The 24,064-nt window shown below is 41.0% G+C and overlaps 1 protein-coding gene across 1 annotated transcript in view; it reads left to right on the top strand.

The window, feature by feature from the left end:
• The first annotated feature begins 6,378 nt into the window (after window positions 1-6,378).
• gulp1a (GULP PTB domain containing engulfment adaptor 1a) overlaps window positions 6,379-24,064 on the top strand; it is a 64,458-nt gene continuing 46,772 nt past the window's right edge. The window contains exon 1 of the mRNA XM_083903262.1: window positions 6,379-6,432. The gene's annotated coding sequence lies outside the window, so the exon portion shown is untranslated. The remainder of the gene's footprint in view (window positions 6,433-24,064) is intronic.

Below are 24,064 nucleotides of genomic sequence, written 5' to 3'. Positions count from 1 at the left end.
CACAAGGGTTTTCAAGGGTTTTCTAATCATCCAATAGCCTTCTAACATGATTACCAAACACAATGTACCATTAGATCACTGGAAATGGGCCTCTATACACTTATGTACATATTCCATTAAAAACCAGACGTTTGCAGCTAGAATAGTTGTTTATTTGTTATATTCATTTAAAAAAACATGCTTTTCCTTCAAAAATAAGGACATTTCTAAGTGACCCCAAACTTTTGAACGGTCGTGTAAGTAGAGTCGAGCCAAGCAAACACAGTGTGTGAAAGTGTTTCATATTTTATTCCGATATATAAAGTATAGCAGACATATTTAGGCTCTAAAGCTTTGCCTTTTCACATCATTTTACTGTCCGAGTTATGGGGGGAATATTTCAGGCGAAAATCTCACCATGAGGTGGAAGGAACAGCGTCGGCACGTAACTAAGCACAAACCACAGAGATCACTTTAACGTCAATATCAAAGATCAGAAGGTCTGTTGCTGATTTCTGCGCCATTGTTGAGGAGATTTGGGTCAGCGAGACGTCCACCACGCAGTCCAAGACCACGCATATATGCAGAGGATGTTGCAATGCTGCCAGCAAAACCATTTAAATATCCAAAAGTATGTCTTTTTAGGGACCGCGAGCGTTGCATTAGTCTCGTTTCCTCAGAGCATTTATGGCACCACGGGAGGTTAAAGAACACGATCACGTTTTTGCAGCTATGGTTGCAAAGAATCATTTCTTGTAGACCACATTTGCTTCCTCTTGATCTTTACTGTACATTGATGTTTCCAGAACTAATTCTACTAACTCACGCCGCGGTAATGTAAAACCCGCGGTGCAGCCTGTATCAGCCATTTGGTTTTCAGCATAATCCGTTTATAATTAAAAGAAAAACAAAAAAACGATCATGCCGTGAGCTCACTTCTCTTTCAGCTTTGCCAGATTTGCTCTCACACCCACCTTTTTCTGCCACTGCCAGCATCCTGAACATCTAGTGATGGAGGGGGGGGCGGGGGGGGGGCAGAGGGAGGAGTAATTGATGCGAGCGAGGCGTGACAACGCATGCAGTCACAGTGAAATTGTTCTGCCAGTACGGAGCTAACCCGCTCCATCGTGTGACATCCGCGTTCTCACCTTCTTGTGAGATTGAACATACATAATAATAAAAAACTTCTATCGAATCACTGCATGATTGACTTGATACTACACGTTTGGTTTTGCACCTTTTAGCTATTCGGATTTCTCTCTCTCATAGCACTTTTTGCATGTTCTACACGTGTGCGTGGGGTTTTCTCCAGGTTCTCCGGTTTCCTCTCACAGTCCAAAAACATGTAATATTGGGATGAATTAAATTAGAGACTCTAAATTAACCATAGGTGCGAGTGTGAGAGTGAATGGTTGTTTGTTTCGACCCGGATGTGGAGGATAAAGCGGTAGAACATAGATGGATGTCTCCAGGGCTGGCCCTAGGCATAAGCGAACTAAGCCGCAGCTTAGGGCCCCGTGACCACTAGAGGGCCCCCAAGAGCAATTAACTAAAAAAGAAAAAGTTTGGATTGCTGTAGTTTATTTATAATTTTTCTCCCCATTTTTACCAAAGCTTTTCACAATTTCAGTTCATTTAGTTTTACAAGCGTATTCGTATTTGTGACAGAGTAGAATAAGTAGAATACCTTTAGTATAGTTGGTGTGTGAATGATCAATAATCATTATTATTGGCAGTAACAGAGGGCCCCGAAATCACATTTTGCTTAGGGCCCCATGGAGGCTTGGGCCGGCCCTGTTGTTGTTGAAGTTTAAAGCTACAGTTGGCAGGATTGCTAGGAAACACAACAGGTTAATAAAATACAAATGTTTTGCGTCCTATAAGCTCTTTAGATGAGAAACGCAAGTCAGACACACTGCCGACTGTATCTGTAAAACCATCTGCTGATATTGACACACATCCTGCCTTCTGTACCTTTACAGAGACACAAAGGCCCTCAAGGCTGCAAATCTTAAACGTTAGTGCTGCTCCCTTGGACTTCCTGAAGCTAATACTGGGGCAATTATTATTATCATTTTAATTCCAAAAAGGAGGCTATAGCACGCGGGCTTATCTCCTCTGTTTGAGTGGGGGAACACCAGAAGAAAAAAAAGAAGCGGCGCTCGTGCACTTTCTCTTGCATTAATCTTTGCGAATGGTGATCTGCGCTGGCAGCCGCGCTGATGAGCTGCAGCGCTGATGGATACGGCAAGATGTGTGTTGGCTCTCTGCTCTTAACGTGCAGCCTCATATCACCAGATGGAAATGGATGGACACTGTTCTCCTGACTGCGAGTGTTTTGTGTTCCCACGTTATGGCCCGAGTGTGGGATTTATATAAAAACAGAAAATGAAGGTATACCTCAGGGTGCCGAGACATAAAGCAGAAAAAAAACAACCTGTGTTTGAGCCTGTGTGTGAATTAATGAGCAGGGTGGAGGAGGTAGGAATATCTAACCGTGCCTGATGCAGACGCTAGTTAAAAACTTGTCGGAAACGATCAACAAGACAGATTCGGCTCGTAGTTAACGTCAGACGACGCCGGCACACGGAGAAGACGGCGTCTCTGATACAGGGAGCTAAGCCTATTTTTTCTTTGTCGTGCTCTGTGAAATTATTAAGCTAATTGACAAAAAACGGGTGCGTTTTTACATAAATAATATGTATAAATATGTCCTGTATAAATGTCCTTGTCTTGTCCTTTCTGTCCCCCATTTTTCCTTTCACCACAATCGGTCGAGGCACATAAAAGGACGTTTTTCTCTCTCCGCTGATGCAATAAGAAAAAACAAATAAAACTGAATTGAATCCACTTGAACATCCACAAGTGCGAGGAGCTAAACACTTTCAAGCGAACGGGAGTTTGAAGGTCCATAGATTTGATGCCGTAATTAGGCGTTTGGCCGCCTCGGGGGCTCAATACAGGAATACATTTTTGGAGACAAAAGGAGGATGGATAACTGCAGGATACAAAATTGAAAAAAAATCAATAGCTGCATCTTACAAGGTTTTACTTATCTTAATCTTGCTGTTGTATATAATAATGTATCTGGTGCACATCTGTCAGTTATTTGGATATCTTTGCTTAGGGAAGTTAGAATGGCTGATTTTCTCTGTGGACTTTGCTGAAGGGAGTAAATGTGCTTTATAACAGTCACAAAAGCAGCTATATTCAATCTTGTCAAAAAAAAAATATCTCCCTCTGAGGTGCTTATGCATCAAAAAGAGAGATTGAGAGAGACAGACAGAAATAGACAGTGGCGTCTCTCCCGGGCCTGTGCCAGCAGCAGGTCGACAGCGGGAGCAGCAGAAGCCACTGGAGCTCCGCTCTTCTCCTGAGGCGACTCAGGAGGCAGCAGGTGCACTTATGTGCAGACATTTCATGCACCAGCTGAGCTGACTGCAGGTGTCTTCTTCTGTGTTTTCTCTAACTGTTGTTCAGATATTCATAAAACAAAAAGGTCAAAAAAAAGAGCAAGAAGTATTAAAAGGAGTGCGATTTTCTCAAGATTCTGGCAGTTTTACTGTATCCATAATGACATTTCACAGTTATCTTCCTCATTATGAGCGTAAGAAAGATCAACCTCAAGCCACTCGGGTCAGTATGTGGGCATGATACATTTCTGCAAACTGCATGTTTTAACCACATGGTTTAGGCTCAGAAAGCATGAGGTTAGAGCCAGGGAAATATCATGGTATCAACATCCTCGAGTGGTTACAGGTTCCCTAAGTAGGCTGCATATTATTATTAATCTGATTGTACCAATACCTTTTTAATTTTACTTCACACAGTTGGATTTTCTAAAGGTTTCATGGTCTTTTATTATGTAGTTTCTTCATCAGCAGAACACTGTCATTTTTCAGCCAACATGAGTCAAAGAGGACAAATGTATGCTATTTTCAGTGCTGGTGCATTAACACATCAGCAAGAAGGTGTGATTTGCTTAAAATAATCCAGCACCATGGCCAATGTTTGGACTTTAGCTGCACAGTCAGCTGGATATGTCACACTAACAGTCATCTAGGATGTTATCCACATACTATAATGTTTTTTTTTCATCATTAAAACATAGAGACATCACCATAATCTATCATTGGGGAAACAGCGCATGTGCTCTCAAATCAGGGAGGGAAGTCACATACTGCAGTGTCATCACAAGAGTCTCTCTCTCTCTCTGAAGTTGGACACTGTTCAAAGGCTGAGCGCATAAATACTGTGACAGCGACCGGGCTGATTTTCTGTGATATTGATACACTTTTTTTTCTTTTTTTTTTAGCAAACCGTAGACGAGAGAAGGCTTCAAGCTGACTGTCGGCTCCTCGCGATCTATAATCCGCTGTCAAGTGTTTTGAGCTCCCGTGACAAAAAACAAGAGGCTGAATTTGACAGATTCAAGCGCCTCCCTCTGTCAATTGGAAACAGTTTTTCTCAACACGTGAAGGCAGAGCTGCAGCGGTTATGTATTGTTTGCAGTGTTTCTCAAGCTCATTTAGATGTTGCATATGAACGACGTCCCATTGTTCTTCTGTAGTGTCCCAGACTTTGAATTTGGCACTACCTACTGCCTACTTAGGTGAACCAACTCCTGATATTCATTCATTCATCTACCACTTTATCCTCCACATAAGTGTAGCTGGGGGCTGGCGTCATTCCCACCTCACAGGATCGCCAGTCCTGATCCCCAAATCCACAGGTTTTTGGACTGTGGGAAGAAACTGGAGAACCCGGAGGACGCTGAGTTTTTCGTATACTTGTTCAAATCAAACTACAACGTGAGATGCCCAAAAAACAACAAATAAACAACAACAAGTAAAGAGTTAAGTTAACCCACCTGTCCTGGTTCACCATGGCATGTCTGATGCAGCACTGATGTTCACGCTGGTTCTGGATCTGCTCTGCATCAGCCTTTTAGCTTTCCCCCCAAAAGACTGCCTTTCATTGTGCGACAGAAACACCTGTTGTTGACACCTTCTCTGCCATGATGTTGCTGCAAGTGTAAGCAAATGATAGAATAAGCTCTGGTGTTGTCTCTTGAGCATGTGCGATTAATGCACAAAGAGGGGTATGCGCATGGGGGGATGGCAGTTTGGTTGCTGCATCACCATCCTTACCATTTTCTTACCACAGGCCTGTCTAAGCAATGCAGTAGAAAAATGATTTCCCACCCTACCTTTAATAACTATAACTAATAATGCTATAACATTACTTAGTGTCTTTATCTTTACTGTCCCACTGCGGGACTAATAAAGGACTGTCTTCTCTTTATATTATCTTCAAATTTGTCATGTTTTCATGAAAGCAGGCTCTTGCAAATCAGATGTTTTTATTATTCATTCATATGCTGAAGCCAGGGCCGGCCCAAGGCATAAGCGAACTATGCTGCTGCTTAGGGCCCAGTGACCACTAGAGGGCCCCCAAGAGCAATTAACTCAACAACAAAAAAAAAAGATCGCTGTAGATTATTTAGAATTTTTCTCCCCATTTTTACCAAAGCGTTTTCATAGTTTTTTTTTACATATTTAACTTTATATTTCATTTATAAACCATTTTTATTACCTTGTTCCGGGTGCTGCCTCTGTTGATTTACATTATAATTGAAGTTTTTGTTTGATATGTATTCGTTTATCTTATTTAATGCTGTGTTTTTTACATATAAAAGTCAATACAGGTGTATTTTGAATCACCCCCCCAAAGATTGTGCACATATTTAGATTTAAAAAATGCTGTAAGCTGTCTGCTTCCATGCAACAAAAAGTTATCAGATTTAGTTTTACAAGCGTATTCGTATTCATGACAGAGTAGAATAAGTACAATACCTTTTGGTAAAGTAATCATTATTATAGGCAGTAACAGAGGGCCCCAAAATCAAATTTTGCTTAGGGCCCCATGGAGGCTTGGGCCGGCCCTGGCTGAAGTGGATGAAAACTCACCCAACTGCTGAATGGAAGTGGCACGAATCTATTTTGTAGTGTATTTTGTTTTCTTTGTTTGTTTTGTGGACGTAATAATGAGGCTGCCTGTTTGTAGTGGAAGGGTAAATATAGGCTGCTTTCTTGGCTCCCCCACCCGCGTCTTTTCCGGGCCGCGTCTCTCCCGTCTCTCCACCCCTCCTTTTCCATGTATTATTCAAGTTGCGACCAAAGAGCTCCTCAGACCCCGCTGCCTGGTGACGTCAGCAAACTTACCCGAGCCGCTGCTGCCGAGACTGGAGGCAGACGACGACGACGAGGAGGAGGAGGAGAAGGAGGAGAAGAGGGAAGGAGCTGCTGCTGCTGCTGCTGCTGCTGCCGCCGCTGCCGCCGCTGCCGCCTCCTCCGCTGCTGCTGCTGCTGCTGGATGTGGACTTTTCTATCTACACCGAGCTCTTCTTCTTTTCCTCCGGGACTGTTCGGACTTTCTACTTCGCTTTTTCCGGTAAGTCAACCTCTCCTTCTTCTTCGTCGTCTTTTTGACAACTGAGATTCATCTGCTGCTTAAAACGGTCGACTTTCGTTCCCCCTGCGTACTCTATGTTGTCATGTTGCTTGTGTGACTACTGTAAGTTGTCATGTTTTTTTTGTGCTCCGTGTTGCGTTCGAGGCTTAAATCCACTCCCGGCGCTAACGGGAAACTTTGTTGCGCAAGTGCCGTGCAAGGTGGACCGAGCTCTGTCGACTTTATCTCCCCCCCCCACACACACACACAGGCAGAATAAATGTTATAAACCCACAACTTTTCGCTATTTTGACGTGAATGAATGAATGAATGAATGTGCGTCACCTGCTTCACGTCGAGCCCGTTTGTTGTTGTTTGTTGTTAAGCTAGTTTTGGGGCGTCAAAAAACAAGTGAAAACAAACCAACACGGCGCTGTCATTTGCATAAGCATAGCATTAGTTTTGTGCAATATTGGTTCATGGTAATTGTTGTGGTTACTGGCAGACATTTTGACACACAGTAGGGAAAGCACAGGTGTATGTAATCAAGTGATTAATGGCTGAGACCCATTTAGCTTCCCCCTCTGTTTTCAGGGTCCATGCTGTCTCAACCTGGTGAACAGTAAAAACTACATTTAAACTAGTATATTAAAAAAAAAAAAACCCACACACACTCAAGACTTGCCTTTTCTTTTTAGCCTCTTTTAATTGAATTCCTGTGTATTTTTTCCCTCCAAATATTCATATTTCCTCCTATTATACTCTGGCCCTTTAAACTCTTTACTTTTCCTTTATTTATGTATTCGCTAAATCATAGTTTTCTTGTTATTACTATTATATATGTGTGTTGCCATCCATCCCTTGCTGTGGAGTTGCTCCACTGAGATAAACAGTAGGTGGTGTTTTGTTGTGGAAGATAAGAACGTGGGCTTTTTATTTATGTACGGACGTTGTGGTTTCCTCAGCTCGTGTGAGGGTTCGGGCCATTTTTCTCCTGCAGTGAAGGGAATTCTAAAAAGGTCTTTTATTTTATATCCACTGTATCTTTCCATGCTTAAAGGTGCATTATGTAATAAATCTAAAGCAACTGGCCATAAAATCCTCCTAATATGTCACAGAGACTCAGGAATAATGTTCATATAACATGCTGAACTCACCAACAACAGTACAGCCAAAATATTTGCATTAAAAAAAACTTTTGCAGACTGCAAGTCATGTTTATGTTTTGAAATCATGGTTTGGCATGTGGCGCCACCTACCGGCGTCTACCAATCATTGCAGTCAGTAGAGTCTCAGCTGCCGAGCGTGAATGTAGTAACCGTTTCTGGCCACATTTTTACATATGGCACCTTTAAATTTGAAATTCAAGCATAAAAACAGGCTAATGGACACTCACGCTGTCCTTACTTGTTTTCAACTGCGTGTAAAGCCGAATATTAACTCATCCATGGTGTCAAGGTCCAAGAATTTAGTATTTCAGAAACTCCTTCAACTTGTCTTATGTACCTAATAAAGTGGCTGATGAGATCAACTACTTACAGTGTATTAGCGGTCAAACTATCGGTCTTCATTGTGCTAGAAATAGACAATATACAGATAATGTTGTCATTACAAATGAAGGTACTCGAAAGTAAATAGTCCCTGGCAATTTGGGTGTCACTACTTCATGTTTCCTCACAGCGGCGCTATTCAAATGAAAGAGGGCAGATGTTACCTGGCTGAAGGAAGAGCGAGTTTACAGCAGGATAATGGCAGATAAAGCTACATTAAGAGAAGCCCCATCCACCTTTAATACATAGACTTTATACACTGCTCTTTATGTTCTGAAAAAATGGATTATTACGTAATCGTTGTATCGTGATATTATTGGTAGTGTGGACAGTGCACCCTATGAGATGCAGGAGAAAGCTGCTGTCGGCCATCTTCATGTACTGTACATGTGTACTGCGCTGTGACACAGCCAGTGATGCACGCATGCATGCAATGCCTTTATGATTGACTCAGGCGGCAGAGGCAGCATATTGCCTTAATAAAAAAAATGAACCAGCAATGTGTGTTCATTGGCATTCACCTTTTTCATCTCTACCTGTCAGCTGTCCTCTCCCCTGCATCACAGTTTTCAGTGGTAAACATAGGACTCAGCCTGGCACGCCTGCCACCGTGAGTGCTGCGAGTTATTATCAGATGAAGTGGCGGACAAAACCAGTACCATTTAAAGCATGGACAGGCATCTCTGAGAGTGGAGCACTTCTGCTTTCCCAGTTCTGTTTTCCTGGCTGAGAATTTGTGTCGTGAAATTAGTTTGGAGGGAAAAACGGTTAAAGTAGTCAGCGTTTGGCAAATGGGCCAAATCAGCCTCCTGTCTGTGCCTGCGCTGGCTGAAGGTTTCACGTCCATTGGACATGCTGTGGATTTTTTTTTTCTCCCACCACCCATTAGAGGCAGTAATTGAATAGCTGCTCTCCAGGTGGCTCACGGTGAACATACAGTATCAGTGAGCATTAATTAGCCTTTAAGCCTTTTACAAAGTGCAATTTTGGGGGGACATTTTTGGATTCGTGAAAGTCTACCAGCACTAAAAACCAGGTGGCTGTGCAGAATCTGATTTAAAGTGGCGTTACTTAAAAGTCAAATGAATGACTTCATGTTGGGCACTCACCCAGTGTGTTGCTACCCTTTGCTTTATTTCGCTGAACGAGCTTTTAACTCCAAGAGTTGTTGTTTATATAATAATATAACAATAATAATGCTAATTTGTTTCGGAGCGAGCGAAATAGTCTCTAGTAATCCATACATTGGGAAAATGGTGACACACTACTAAATATGAAAGAAACAAGAAAATACACAAATTGCAACACATTACTGTGTGAAAACAAACATCCCAGCGGAGTGTATGTTAATAAAGGACATGTTTTTTTTCCATCTCTGCTTCCCTCAGTGTCAAATGATTAACTCGTAGTTGTTTTTCCACTCACTACTTATTCACGGGCGTTCGATGAGTCTGAGCATGTCTGATGTGTTTTTATTTTTTAGAGTGAATGAGGTTACTCATCATGTCAGTTGAGGAGTTTTAATTGAAAAATATAATTAGATTTTTTTTTTTTTCGTGCCTATGCAAATAAAATTTTAATTAAATTATAAAAATATATTTCAAATTAAGTTGATTTGTTGTTCGTTTAATTTTCTTTATTCGTTATTTGCTTAATGAGAACAGTTGGCCCTGATGAGACTATATTGATGATTAGTGATAAAGAGTAATGGCAAATTTGCTTCACACGACATCTGCGGTGCTCATCATTTGAGACGAGGCTGTGAAATGTGATTTATTATTTGGTCTGCCAGAGAATAAAGACATGCATAGAATAGTTGTTTACCCTTGAACACGCTAACATTGAAGCTGTTTACTTCGAACCTTTAGACTCTTTCATGGACCATGGCACTGTAAATTACTGAACTCGTACACTATCGCACTAACTTCTCTTGTTTATCCTCAAAGGTAGCCCACAGTGCTGTGTGAGTTAGAGGAGGAGTGGCTACAGTAGAGCGGCGAAAGCCAATGTGTTATTCTTTTAGTGATATATTTAACGATATCTTTTGCATTACTTATCCGAACAACGTCAAACTTGGCACCGCACTCGCTTGTGCCCGTAGCAAAACGCCTGTTGAGTTTGAAATCATTCGGACCATCGGTTCTTGAGATATAGGAATAACAGACACTGTTGTCAGTGATGGCACATTACAGCTATTTGTGTTTCCTTCACTCGTGTGACCCGACAGGCAAACAGCCAGAGAGGACAACCATGAAGGGCATGTCAGTCTCCTGATTAAAAAAAAAAAAAGCCCCATGATGGCTTTGATTAAATCCTTTTTTCATATTTTTGAGTTGCCATTTTATCCTGCATATTGTTCCCCCACTGATTTATCACATCTGAGAAATAGCCGCATATTAGCACATGAATTATGCTGTTCAGAAAGTCAGTGTATTGCCACTGTGCTCGTCGTCGTGTTTTACTACTCGCTCGCCGGGGTTCAGCAGGCACTTCATCTTTTTGGGGCACGAGATCACGCGGTGAGTGAGAACATCGTTACCATCGGCCTCTGCTCGCGATTCCTCACTGTCGCCAAAAAACTCTGTTCACCAAAGTTCATCTCTCCCCTGAGAGCTGCTCGTTGGGAAGGCAGACACGACTTCTTTCACAATAATCAACTTTTCTTCCACTCGGAGCTTTGCAGCTATTACAATACACTCATTACTAAATTTTGTAATCCTCATCATGCCCCTTGTCATAAACACCTTCTTAGAGACTAAAGCCATACCAGACACTTACCTTGTTTAAGGAAATTAAAACGTTTTTCTTGCAGAGTGAAGGCGTTGACACTCGTAAATGTCAGATTATTTGGTGCCACTATCATTGGGGCAGTTATCATACACCTTAATTAATCATGGGGTTTGACGTATGAGATAGTTGCCTGAGGGAGCCTTGGTTCTGGCCGCACTGCCACCTGTTCATAGTCTTTTCTTTTTTCTTTGATAAGACTGTTATTGTTCTGTTAAATAGGGGCTCCTTTCAAGTGCCAACAGTTCTTTTAACATTGCTTGAATGATGTGTCACTTTGAGTTTATGGACAAGGAAAAGGACCTGAAAGCGGTTTGGATCACAGTCGGTGCTTTAATGTGCGCGAGGAAAGCAACACAGCACAAGTTTGGGTGACTTTACAATCTTAGATCTTGTTTGAAGAGACAAAAGAATGATTTGACATACCAATTATTACATTACACATTTTCTCGTGCAGTGCAGTGAAAAACAGCAGCACATCATCTCTCCCTCTTGTTCTTCCTCCTCTCACATTGTTGTCATGTAACGGCAGCATCTCTAACAACCCATAGCATAACCGCTGTACTGTATGCAACAAAATAGGAACATAAGATGTAAATAAAAATGTATATTCTCTTGAATGTCCAACAGAGGGTTGTCTATACTGGTTGCAGTACCTTTTTATATTCTCTAAAATAACTGTATTGTGCTCATTTAAACCGTGTGGACGTAATGACAACCGTGTCAGTCTGAACGTATCAAGACCTATTTGTACATAATCTTTAATCACAGTCCGAATAAAACCCCATTTTCTAAGCCAGACAACAGAAGTTGAATGCATATAAAATGTGTTTTTGTATTCATCACCGTCTATCACCCATTGACATTTGTAGGAAATGTCTTTGACTGTCCCCGGGATATGCCAGATTGATCTTGTGAGTAAATCACAGCTTAGACAAGGGAAGCCGGTGAAGGGAGGGGGCGGGGAAATGAGCAAGTGAACTTCCATCAGCCACATTACATTATTGCTTTCAAAATGCGACCTTAGTTTCAAGGCAAATCACTGCGATTCGAGGCAAATCACAGCCACGTGTTTGATTTAATGTGGTCTACGTGAATGGCTGTGTGAGCAGCACTGCCTACTGTTGTACTCCCGTTTGTTGGATTCATGGAGCCAATTTCTTCAAAAAAACCTTGTAATGCATGCGCACAGCTGAATGAGGATTGCTTGTCATAGATTGGACACATAAAGTGGGCTATACATGTTAATTAAAGATGGTTTCTCTCTGGTAAATGTGGATGACATACGCCACTGGGATGAGAATCATGTCCTCTCACAATTAGCACTCATAGCCATCAAAATTTAATAGTGATGGCAACTATAAATAGACACAGCAGACATGGACCAAATCCAAAATCGGGTTCCAGTTGCATCTCTGTCCTTATCCAAACAGCCAGATCAAACATCAAACATCTTTGAAAATCAAAGCTTCACTTTAACTTGATGTAAATTTGTATACCAACAGAACCTTATACCACTGCAACTTATTTGACTCGTGGCTCACCCGTACTGTTTGTGCAGATGACCTTTTACAACCAGACATGTATTGAAAACTGTTCTAAAATATTGCTGCGTCGAGTGTTTAATTTCTCAGCGAACACTTCTAGTACTAAACATCTGAAGGACACCTTTGAGTGATTCTGTGTCACTTCAATAGTAAGTGCAGGGATTTCCACAGGCTGGCAGTCTTAGATTTGCTTTGTACTTTATGTAAATGTAAGTGCTTATATTTACACAGACCAGTGATAGTCCAAGGATAAGGGCTTGAATACACTATTAACAGCAAGAGGGAAAACAATCAATGACCAGCTAATAACCTACACAATAAAACTCAGAAACCATGGCGATGTAAGCAAAACGGAGCACAAAGTACACAAAAACATCGCAACCATGGAGAAAACAAACTGTTATGTATACATTAACTTAATACTTCAGATGTAGTGGGCTTCAAAGCATGACATAGCCTTAATTATTAACGGTTGAGGCATGTAAGAGTGTAGATTGATTCCTGAAAAGTTCCTGTATTTAGCAGGAATAGTTAAAAACTGGTTAAAGATTGTAGATCTGGCTATCCGAATCAAAAGCTGTGGCACAATTAGAGCATTCTTTGTAACTACCCCGGGTCTCTTGTTGAGTCGCGTCACTGAAAAGATCTGTGCGTGACACAGAAAGGGCTTTAGATCCATGCTCTCATCATAACATCACAGATTCTGTTCAGCATTTGCCGAGCTGACAAATCCCATTTAGGTCTGATGGCTCGGAACAAATATGACGTGGAGACAGACTAATGCTGTCTCCACCGCCGCTCCAATTTGACTGAGGTCTTTCAATGCATGTCTTTTTGATTCCCCCCCAAAGAACTAACCGACATCAGGCTGTGCTGGGTGTCTTTCTCAACTCAAGAAGTCGTCCCATTGTGAGGAAAACCGACTGCTTTTTATGGCTCTTTTATTCCTTGATGAGTATCATTAATTTCAAGGGGCAGGCCTCATTGCTTTGCAGCTGGCTTTTTATACGCCATTATATGCACCTTCTGCTAATGAGTTGGCAGAATTATGTTTTTTTTTTGTTTTTTTTTAATTGGTAATGTTTAGCCCTTCAGATAGAAGGCTGGCTTCTCTTTTCATTCTCCGAGGAAAACGGCATATCTCATCCTCACATGACTGAATGGCCATTAATGTGTTGTGGATGCTTTTTTGCCACGGCTGCAGTCTGGAGTAAATACTTCTCAGGCACATTATTTATTTTCTCTGACTCTATCAGCCTGGAAGCCTTCTCTATAAAAATCATTCACATTTAAAACTAATGAGATTTATTTGTGCTCATTACATTTCCACCTCAGTGTGCAAACACAACCAGGATCTCTGTGTTCCCTTCTTGCCCGAGAGATTGTGACTACATCACAAACATTCTTCATCACTTTGGGAAATATACATTTTGACTCACTTTCCAACCCCCAAAAAAAGGATGTTTTAAAGAATCCACTTGTGGCTGAAATATGCTTTGTCTTTTACCATCTTCTTCAGTCTTGTCATTTTTCACTTTTTTATATCAGCAGTTCCCTCGTAGCATATGGAAGAAAAATGCCACTGGGAAGCCATGGTATGGTATGCAAGATGGCATGTGTGTTTCTTTTCCAGCCCATTTTAATTTAGGAGAAACAGGAAAATATGAAAAATGTTAAACTTGATCGAACTTGGTGTCTGTCTTCTGGTGACAGAAGCAAAAATGCAACATAGTGCAATGGTAACATTGGCTACTGAATTAATAATGACACACATATGACCTAAATGTTCATGGGAGCGTCTGCTCCACTGAAGAGAGAGAAGAAAAAAAAAAACTATGTGGAGCCATAATGAGAGTATTATGATCCTGAATCTGAGTACATAGTCGTCTATTTCTAGCTGGCAATGCTTCACTGGCGTGTTCACTATTTAGTCTCTAAATGTGTCTGCTCTCTGGTGTAGGAAAAGCTATATACCCCTGGTTAGTAAGAGCTTTTGAAATTGAAAAGCAGGTCCCCCTGCGGTTAATCTGCAGAGCTTGGCTCACAGTTCCCTACAGGTTTGTTGCTTAGAGCAACAACTCTACAGTTCCATTGGTGTTAGGTTCACTGGTGATATTAAAGCATCAATTCCTATATTATGCTATAGAAAATGATATTTTTTGGACATTTCGCTCATGTCTACATTCTATTTTCTAACCTATTTCTATTTCCATTATGGCATACGAATCTGAACTCCTGTTTTATCAAAACACCTAAGTAAATAAAATCTAAAGGCAAACCCAATAATATAAAAAAAACATGTACCCCTTCTTATTTTCCAGATTTATTTTAGATTATTTTCAACCCTTGTTAGTTGTTCCTTTGCTTTATCTCACCGGCTCGGTTGGTGGCTGTTTAAATACCTGTTGTGGCCAAAAATGATGCCACAGAGGAAATCTAGTGTGTAATTGCCGCCCCTGACAGCAGTCTGGGTTAGTGTTTTTGTGCTGGAGCCCAGATACAGACCTGGAGGGTGAATCCTGAGAGACTGTTGATACAGGCTTGGTCTCTGTGGCCCACCGCCACAGCAGCAAGGATCAGTCATCAGAAAGCATGGCAAAATTATATTTTTGATGAAATATGTGCAGTTGGAGCACACACACAAAAAGGTGCCATTATTTTTCTGCTGTTTCTTTCTGTGCCTGTCCTGTCTCCATCAAACTTACTTAAGTGACTGTTCATCAGCCATAACTGTGCAGAAATTTACTGGAAATAATTATTGTGGGCTTCTAAATACAGATGGAAAAATAATGGATTTTGAATGGTTGATAGAGTTATGATGGTTTGTAATATTGAAAACCCAGTACCTGATTAATCGGCTGATATCCTCCTACCACTTCAGAAATTAATGTTCCTTGAAAATATGCAGCAACAATATTCATAACAATGTTAAAAAGATATGGAAGTGATGGAATTTACAATGTTTCTTGAAAGCACCTACTTCACTCTACTGTGAATTCTGCGACTCTCGCTAGCTCTCATGCGCAGATACAGCAGCAGTTTCGTTTCATGGCGTCTTCAAACGGTTGTTTTGTTATTAATCATCATTGTGTAGACACGCAGGAAAAGTGAGCAAATATTTAAACTAACGACTATTTTGATAGTCGAATAGGCATCGATTATTGAAATGATTAGTTGTCTAATCGGATAATAAATAAATCACACAATTATTCAGTGGCTTTCTGAATAATTCAGTCAAAAGGTAAATTAAAATGCTTAAATAAACTGAGTTGTCGACTTCCTTTGCAGAAAACCATCTGGAGTTCCTCTACACTTCTTTGGAGGATTGCATATATTATATCAAATAAGACATTTGTTAGACAAGACTAAACTTCAATATGCCAGGAATGCAAAACAAACAACTGAAAGAAGATTAATTCACACCATATTGTCTTTCATGACTTTTAACATTAACTTGTAGGTGAGGGACTGAGAATATAAACAAGAGTGCTGGCACCCGTAGTGCCAATTAACCTGTGATGACAATTAAATTTGTCGCCGACTAATTTTAGCTGCCCGACATGTGACTAGCCGGTAGCAACCTTGACTGTGGAGCCTCTAAGGGGAGCGGTGATCTGCATCTCCACCTGACTGGCAGAGGCAGTGCAGCCACTGGGCTCTATAGCAGCCGGTGTCCACTGATGCTCATAGTGTGAGAGTAGTAAGTAATCAGTTAAAAGATTTCCTCTGTTGCCACCAAAGAAACTCTGTGCCACCACACCACATGGATATGGGACCTCTGAGGGTGGTCCCCTCTGTTTCTATCACCTGCAGCAGATTCATTGGGCCCTGTTAATTGCAGGGCAGATTCCTCTGTGGCTGTGACTTTTTCCTCCCCGACACATCTGTCAAGCGTTCGTGGGTAGATTGGGATCTGGGGAGTGTGAAGGTCAATGTCAATTGCTCTTTACTGTGTTCCGAGTTATTATTGCGCTGCGGCAGTGAGACATCACCGTGGTGGTGACGTGTTTGGTCTGCAACAGCATTTTAACACGTGTGGTGTAGCATTTAACGAGATGTGTGAGCGACACATGGACGATAAGTACTGACATTTTATTCATTAATTTATAAATTAAGAATTTTATTTTGCTCAACTTGACAGTAATGACACTTGCATGTATCAACTTTTTGACTGTGTTGATCAGTCTTTCTTGTTAATGGTTACCGTTTGCAACAAGTGAGATGAATGGAACACAGTCTTTATTTAAATGAGATATTGACAATAGACTTCTTTGGGAATATTTTTTTGGCCTTAGAAAAAAGGTAATTGAATATATTTAATGTTGCAATAACTCTTGGTAGGGCTGAAATGATTACATGAGTGTTTTCCAAAGAATTAAAACTGTTTCTGTGATTTTTCAGCTTCTTAAATGTGAATATTGTCTGGTTTCTTTGCTCCGTATAACTAAGAAATCATTCAAATTGAATAATTTTGGTTTCTGGACAAAAAACAACAATTTGAGAACATGGTCAGTGTTCAGAGTTTAATCCAGATGAATGTTGGGACTAGGCACTTCTCTCCAGAACATTGTAAACTAGACAGAAATTATTCTTTAAATTACCAACTTACACATTCCTGAACACAAGCCTAACAACTCCGTAGAAGACCAGCTGCAACTGGCAAATCGCACAAGGTGTACACTCTGTGTAACCTTGGCAGCTATACTTTGTCTCCAAAGTGTTCCTCCTCATATCATTGTTGAGCCTAACTCCACTGGGGGTAAGGACCGATAACTCAAGCTATACAGTCCTCCCCAAGGTTGACTCTGGGTATCAGCAGAGGAAGGCGCCAGACATCTTGACCTGTGGCCTCTCCTCTTAACTAGAGATATACCTTAACTCATGGAGGACGCCCAACTGTTACCATCTCGTTGTTCATGTTCGGCATCGTCTTGGTTCTCAAGATCTCCGTCACTTTTCATATGAAGGATGCAGCATTAAAAAAATAAAATAAAATCTGCGTTGACAGATGTGTCTGCTCAGACAGTCCTGTGACAATTTTACAAAGTAACAGTGTGGCAGCGTAAGTGACGGAGAAAGAGCCAGGACAGTCAGGAGAGACTGACGGACTGAATACATGAATATATAAATTATAATATGATAAGTGCCGGATCATATTAATGCATGCTGTGAAGTGCATTTTGACAGATTCATATTTTCTTTTTGTCCTGCTATATTGTTAAGAAGGTTGACTATTATTTTAGTGTGACAAAAATGACCTATATATTGGCCAAAAAGCAAAAATTCAAGTCATCAAAGCCTCGTCTGATAGTGCAGGTATTCTCTCTGAAGAGTCTGAAATGATAAATTCCACTTTATTAGGTTGATTTATTTGGCTGTGATGATGTGAAATTGCATTCACGGTTGAAAAAAAAAAAAAAGGGTGATGGAAACAGAGGTTTGCACGGCCGCCGCCTTTGTTCTGTGCCGCTCCGACTCTTTCATCTCTGCTGCCTTTACGTTTGCCAAGTCAGCTGAACTACTCTCCAAACCAGATGTTTGTACAACACCCCCCCCCCCTTTCTGCTGTTCACTGTGATTGACTTTTTACCTGTCAGCACTTTTCAGGCAGTCACAGGAGAGAAGCTCTGGTATGTGCCAGGACTCAGTAATGGAGCTGTGACCATAGGGGAGTTCATGTCCCTGGTTTGAAACTCACATTTCTACATTATGAACAGGCAAAGTATGAAATGTGACTGTTTCATGTACCTGAGACTTGACTGGACGATGACTCAGTGGAGTTAGGGCTGACCTCGGGAAACTATCTTTTTTTTTATGACATATCTTGCAGAGTATTGGATTTGCACTTACATGACTTAACATTTATAGTATAATACATTTAAAACATGATGCAGTGTTTTCAATTCGAGATACCATCAACACTGCATAACGTAACGGCTCAGTCTATGAATCATTTATTAGTTTTATAAAAAAAAAAACTATACTTTGTTATAGGCAGTGATAAAGTGGGTGTGGCTTCTGCCTTTTATTACCTCCACCAAGGCAGCTTTATTTTCCCCCAAATTTGGTTGTCTGCATAATAATAATAAAAAAAAAGTAAAGGATAATTTATGATTAAATTTTGGATGTACATTATGGTTAGCTACACTTTTCCATTCTTCACAGGTGAATCTCAACTCTGTTTTGGAACTGCAAGATTCGTTATGTTACAAAAGATTGTCTAAAGCTTTATTTGAGTTTGGCCGTTGGAAACGACATAATCCACTTTGCCCTCGGACATCATCAAATGATTATGATAGTGATCTTATTAGATTGCTCTGAGCATTTCGGCGTCATTTACTAAAATTCAAAGATTCACACATCAAAGACACGTTTGCAAAGTGTTAAGAAGTGGTCGCCGTTCAAGTAACGTTCAAGTAAAGTAAGAAATAATAGATGATTATGTTATATTACGTTTTACGTATTTTTTGTTTCGTTTTGTATATACAGTAGAACGGTATTTCTGATTTACCAGCAGAAGAAGCTTGTGTACCACTGGTGTTACACGCACCACAGACTGAGAACCCATAGATTCTGGTTCTGTTACTGGCAGAGCAATTGTTTTCAGGGAATTAGAAAATGCCAGCAGTGACAAATGGACTCATTTACTGGAAACTGACTGTTCTTTTTTTTTTTTTTTTACCAGAAAATGACTCTTCTTGTCATGAGGACAATTGGACGTGGGACAACTTAGGCACTGCAGCCTTTAGTTACATCAGTGTGACCAAAAGGTTGCCTGGTGATGATACTGTTACTGTCACAGGTACATTATACCATGTTTTAAAAAGATGTGGAAATCAACTCAGATTCCAGGTCTGCATTAATATTTTACCTTTTTTTTTTTTTTTTACCAAATCACCCTCTTGAACATCCCCACACACAAACGGCGTCTATTCTGCTTTCTGACATTTCCACAAAGAATGTTGTTTTAACTTTATCTTGATTGACCTTTAAAATTATGCCCCAACTCCTAACCCTGTCATTGGTTTTTGGCGAGCCAGGCTCATCTCATCCCTCCCAGGCTTTTTTTTTTTGTTTCCCCCATAATTGTGTCCCCTTCATCTGTCACAGCATTCCCGCTGTCTATGAGGAAGAGACATTGATGGATGCTAATCACTTTTTCTGTGTTCCCATCAACCCTACAGCCTCTCCAACAAGCTGAGCCCGGGCTTATATACCTCCTCCTCCTTCAGCCTGTGAATAAATGAGCTGTTGTCCTCATTTCTAACACCGCTGTCACTAGTGATGCGCGGGCCGACCCGTAACCCGCGGGTCTCGCGGGTTACCCACGGATCGGGTTGGGTCGGGTCAAGAAATGTTCACTTTATTGGCGGGGCGGGTGGGGCGGGTCATGAAGGATTAAATATGTCTGGTAAATCCACCTGCGACCTGACGTCACAAAAGCGCCAGCAGCGGCCACAACAAACCAGTATCAAAAGAAGCGGGGAAGATGGAAGAAGTGAGGGAAAGATTACCGTCGGGAGAATACAAAGTTAAAAGAAAAGAAGGACAAGCTGCTAAATCTCATGTTTGGGACAATTTCTGTGAGGTAATTAGTGCAGTAGACGACAGCAGCATTGGTTACATGAAGTGCAATTCTTGTGATACGCTATCCAAGCATGAGAGCCACAAGACGGGTACGTCCAGCATGACACGACATGATTGTGGGGGGTCTCAGAGTAGTGTAACCGGCTTCCTAAAAAGTAACAAAATTCCAACGCAAGTCATTATCATATTATTTTATGATTTATTTAATTATTTATTGTTTATTTTTTATACGTAGGCTATATATATATATTTTATTAAGATTTTAATTTGTCGTTTCCAGTGCCGCTGTGTTCAAGCACATTTGTCAGACAGAATAAAAGCCTTGTTCAATGACATATTTAACGTGTATTTAATAGCAGCGGGGCGGGGTGGGGCGGGTTGTGAAAACAGATGCGATTGTGCATGCGGGATGGTGCGGGTCAAATGATTAAATAAATGCGGGACCCGCGGGTTGGAAAAAAACCCGACCCGCGCATCACTAGCTGTCACTGTTGGTAATTGAACTGCACTCATTGTACTGTAGTGACTTCCACACACAAATGCCGTAGTTATTATACCTGACATTTAATCCGTCTACATCTATTTTTGCAGACTGTAACACGGTTGTAACTTTAAAAAATTATTTCAACATCAAATCCGGCTTGTTTCTGTGTAAGCATTTTCTGGAATGAGACGCTGACTTCCTTTGTCAGGAATCATTTCAAGCAGTTAGAATCACTCAGCACTCAAAAGACATCATTAGCCCGCTAATGATGACATATTGCGATATAGTCTTTCAGAAACTTAAATATTTTAGCTGGCCATTTCTTAAAAGGAGAAACATGGTTGAGTTTTGGGTGAAAACCTTTACCCTCTTTGTTTTAGCTCAAAGAAAAATGCAGATGACAATCACTTTTGTGATCAGTTCAACCATCCATGGTCGATGGCTTTATCCTCCACATGAGGGTGGGCAATGGTGCCAATCCCAGCTGACATTCACGCTCACTCACACCTACGGTGAATTTAGAGTGTCCAATTTACCTCTGTACTGTGGGTGGGAAATGGAGAACCAGGAGAAAACCCACGCTCACAACTGGGAGAACGCGCAAAACTTGGTCGGTTACATCACCACTGCTCCGCCATGTGATTCTCAGTTTAATCAATCCTGTTGATTTCTTTTTATCCCTTTTTCTAGGAACACTGAATAATATATACATTGATTGTTGAATTGAAAGACTCCAAACCCAAAGATGCTAACTTGACTCCCACAAAAGACAATAAAAGTTGCAAACAGTCAAAACAGGAAGCGAAAGTGACAGTTTATCAATCTCTTCGTCGTTGATGCATCCTGACATTGAAAGTCATTGACATTGACACACTTTCTTAATTTATTGTGGGTGGGAGGAGTGAGGATGATTAAGTTAACAACAAAAAAAGAGCTCTGCCTTTGAAATAAAAGTAGGCCTCTGAATACTTATACCTGCCCACTGTGGATTAAGGGATATTGAAGGATCTGAGGTTCACAGCTATTATTTATATTCCACACATTTATAAAATAGGAGCCTGGATTTAGTGTGAGTTATTGTGTATTCAGTGGAGGACCATGTCACAGTTCTAATATATGGTCTTTCTGCAGGAGACCTAAGATGCAACTCACTCAGCCTGGTAATGACCTGGTTTACTGGTCAGTGAAGTGCACACTGAAGCTTTGCATTGATTAAATATAACACCACCTCTGTGGATAAATGCCCTTATTTGTCATTTTTTTTAATTTGCCCATGGTTCTAAGTGACCGACGATGACAGATAACGCTGCCACTGTGCACAATCGAGTTTGTTTGTTAGAGGAAGCGTCTGTGAATGATAAGCTTTCTCGTATGCAGCCGTGCAGACTACTGTTAAACCTGAAAAATTTCATTATTAATCAAATGATTTGATAACAATGTAATTTATTGTGTGTGACTACCCGACAGCCATTGTATTGTATTGACTTAAAGATGCATAATGCTCAACTGAGAGGAAAAACAGACCATGAAAACAGAAATGTATGCATTAAATTAGTCCAGGGGGAGATGAGCTTTTTTCTATTGCTGGACTCGATTGTGAACTTTTATGACACGATAAGCCAAGTACAGGACATCCTGAACTGAGGAACTTTCAACAAACTTAGCAGTTAACTTTTATAGACTGCATATAAAAGCTAGACGTAGTCTTCTGCCGTGCCCCTGGGGAAACGGACCTGGATGTAAAAATATATATTCCTCTGGCAAAAAGAACTAGCTCGGAATGGAAGTCAGTGGTAAAATGAGCCGACTTCTGACTTGATTTAAAGCTTAATATTCATAGTCTCACTCGCTTGTTTCAGGTGTTCTTCAATAGAACATAGAAAGATAATGGCACGTATGAGTGGACAGGTGATGTCTGTGAACTTCTGGTTGCAAAAACCCCAACATGGTGCCGGCCAAAAAGGCAAATCTCAGGCTTCAAAGCAGAAGTTTAGATTCTTAAGGGTGAAGTCGTTAACCGTTAATGAATATAATGGGGGCTAAAGCGTCAGGGCTAAGTCTATAGGATCATGTCCAGATTGCACGCATGGGTCAGATCCGATCAAAACACACTGACAAAACACATTCAAAGGTGCTTTGAGGACACATTCCTGATCTTAAATGAACTAAATCTATGCTCAGGACAGATTAGAATTAGTAATTTTGCACACACTCCATTTGGTAACAGTACATTTGTCCTGCACACACAGGGAACAATGGTTCCTTTCCTCTAGGCCATGGCCTGCTGTGAGATTACCTTCCCAGCAGAGCTGCAACTAACAATTATTTTTCGTAATCGATTAATATGTCAATTATACTTGAAGAAAAAAGAAAATATTCACATTTAAGAAGCTAAAACAATTGATTATCAAATAAGTTGATGATTAATTTAGTAATCGATTAGTTGTTTCAACCCTACTTCCTAGTGTCTGTTTGCAGAATTTACACTGATCGTACGAAGATTTTCAGTTCCCGTTACAGCAGCATGATTCACTTCTCTCCTTTTTGTTCTCGCTCTCACACACATTCACAGTCAGACTCATTAAAAAGCATCTTTTATTTTTCTTGCGAATACAGTTATCCATTTCAATGCCAGATGTGATCAGTCTTACTTAGCGCTATTCACATGAGATGGCATCACTGGGGGATGGATGTTACCGTCAGGTTGTGAATGGGGGGCCAAAGGGAAACTTTTCATTATTCCACAACAATGAATCCAATCAGGAATCCACAAAGAGACGCTGCTCTCTCTCTGCCTGGGAAGTTAGGCTGTTAGTTGATGAATAAATGAAATGCCTCCCTCCTCACTGTGTTTGTGAGGTGACGCAGGAAGGAGGGAGAACGCTAACGGCATTGTCGGAGAGGAAGTGAGCCAAAAGTTTGATAACTTTCTTACTGAGGTAGCACTGCTCAGAGGGTGCACGGCAACCCGCCGTCTTGTAAACACCAGGTGACCACCACCACCACCTGCTCCCAGCGAGAAACCAAGACTTTGCTGTAGGGTGCGCTGCGATGACAGTGATTGATACGTACATTTATGAAGGTGCTTACCTGAAAGCCCAAAGGGGAGGTTAGACTTTGTGGCAGGGGCACTGAGACAGGATTATCAAGAACTCGATGAATACTGCATGCCACAGTAAATTAAATATGGTTAAGTGAGTGATAACAATTTGTAGCTCAAAGGTTCCTTCAATAATAATAAAAAAAAAAAAAAAACAGAAAAAACTTTTCACTTCTTTTTAACAGGCTCATCACATTCAGCCCCATGTGGCGTTGCTGCGCTCCGTGTGAACTGAAAGAGCTGAGCCACTAAATCCTGACGAGCCGAGGGGAGTCTGACGTTTGCTTAGTTACCCACACTGCCATTTCCTGTCACAGTCACTCTGCGCACTGACGGTGAGAGATTGCCCCTGAGGAGATTGTTTTGGCCTCTGGCCCTTACATGTATTGAACTTTAAAGTTGGTATGAAATCTTTTCTTTCTTTGAGCGAGTCGAGCCCACTCCAACATGAGTCTAACATGCAGCAATGGGCAAGAACTTTGGCAGATTGTTGCATTGTTTATGGTGATGGGCATGTCAACGGCATGGCGTGTTTCCATGACGACTGACCAGAAAAAGACGCCTGTGACGTCATGTT

This window comes from Microchirus variegatus (assembly GCF_963457635.1).
Source record: "Microchirus variegatus genome assembly, chromosome: 16".
Lineage (NCBI taxonomy): Eukaryota > Metazoa > Chordata > Actinopteri > Pleuronectiformes > Soleidae > Microchirus > Microchirus variegatus.
This window is presented reverse-complemented; position numbering and strand designations above follow the sequence as displayed.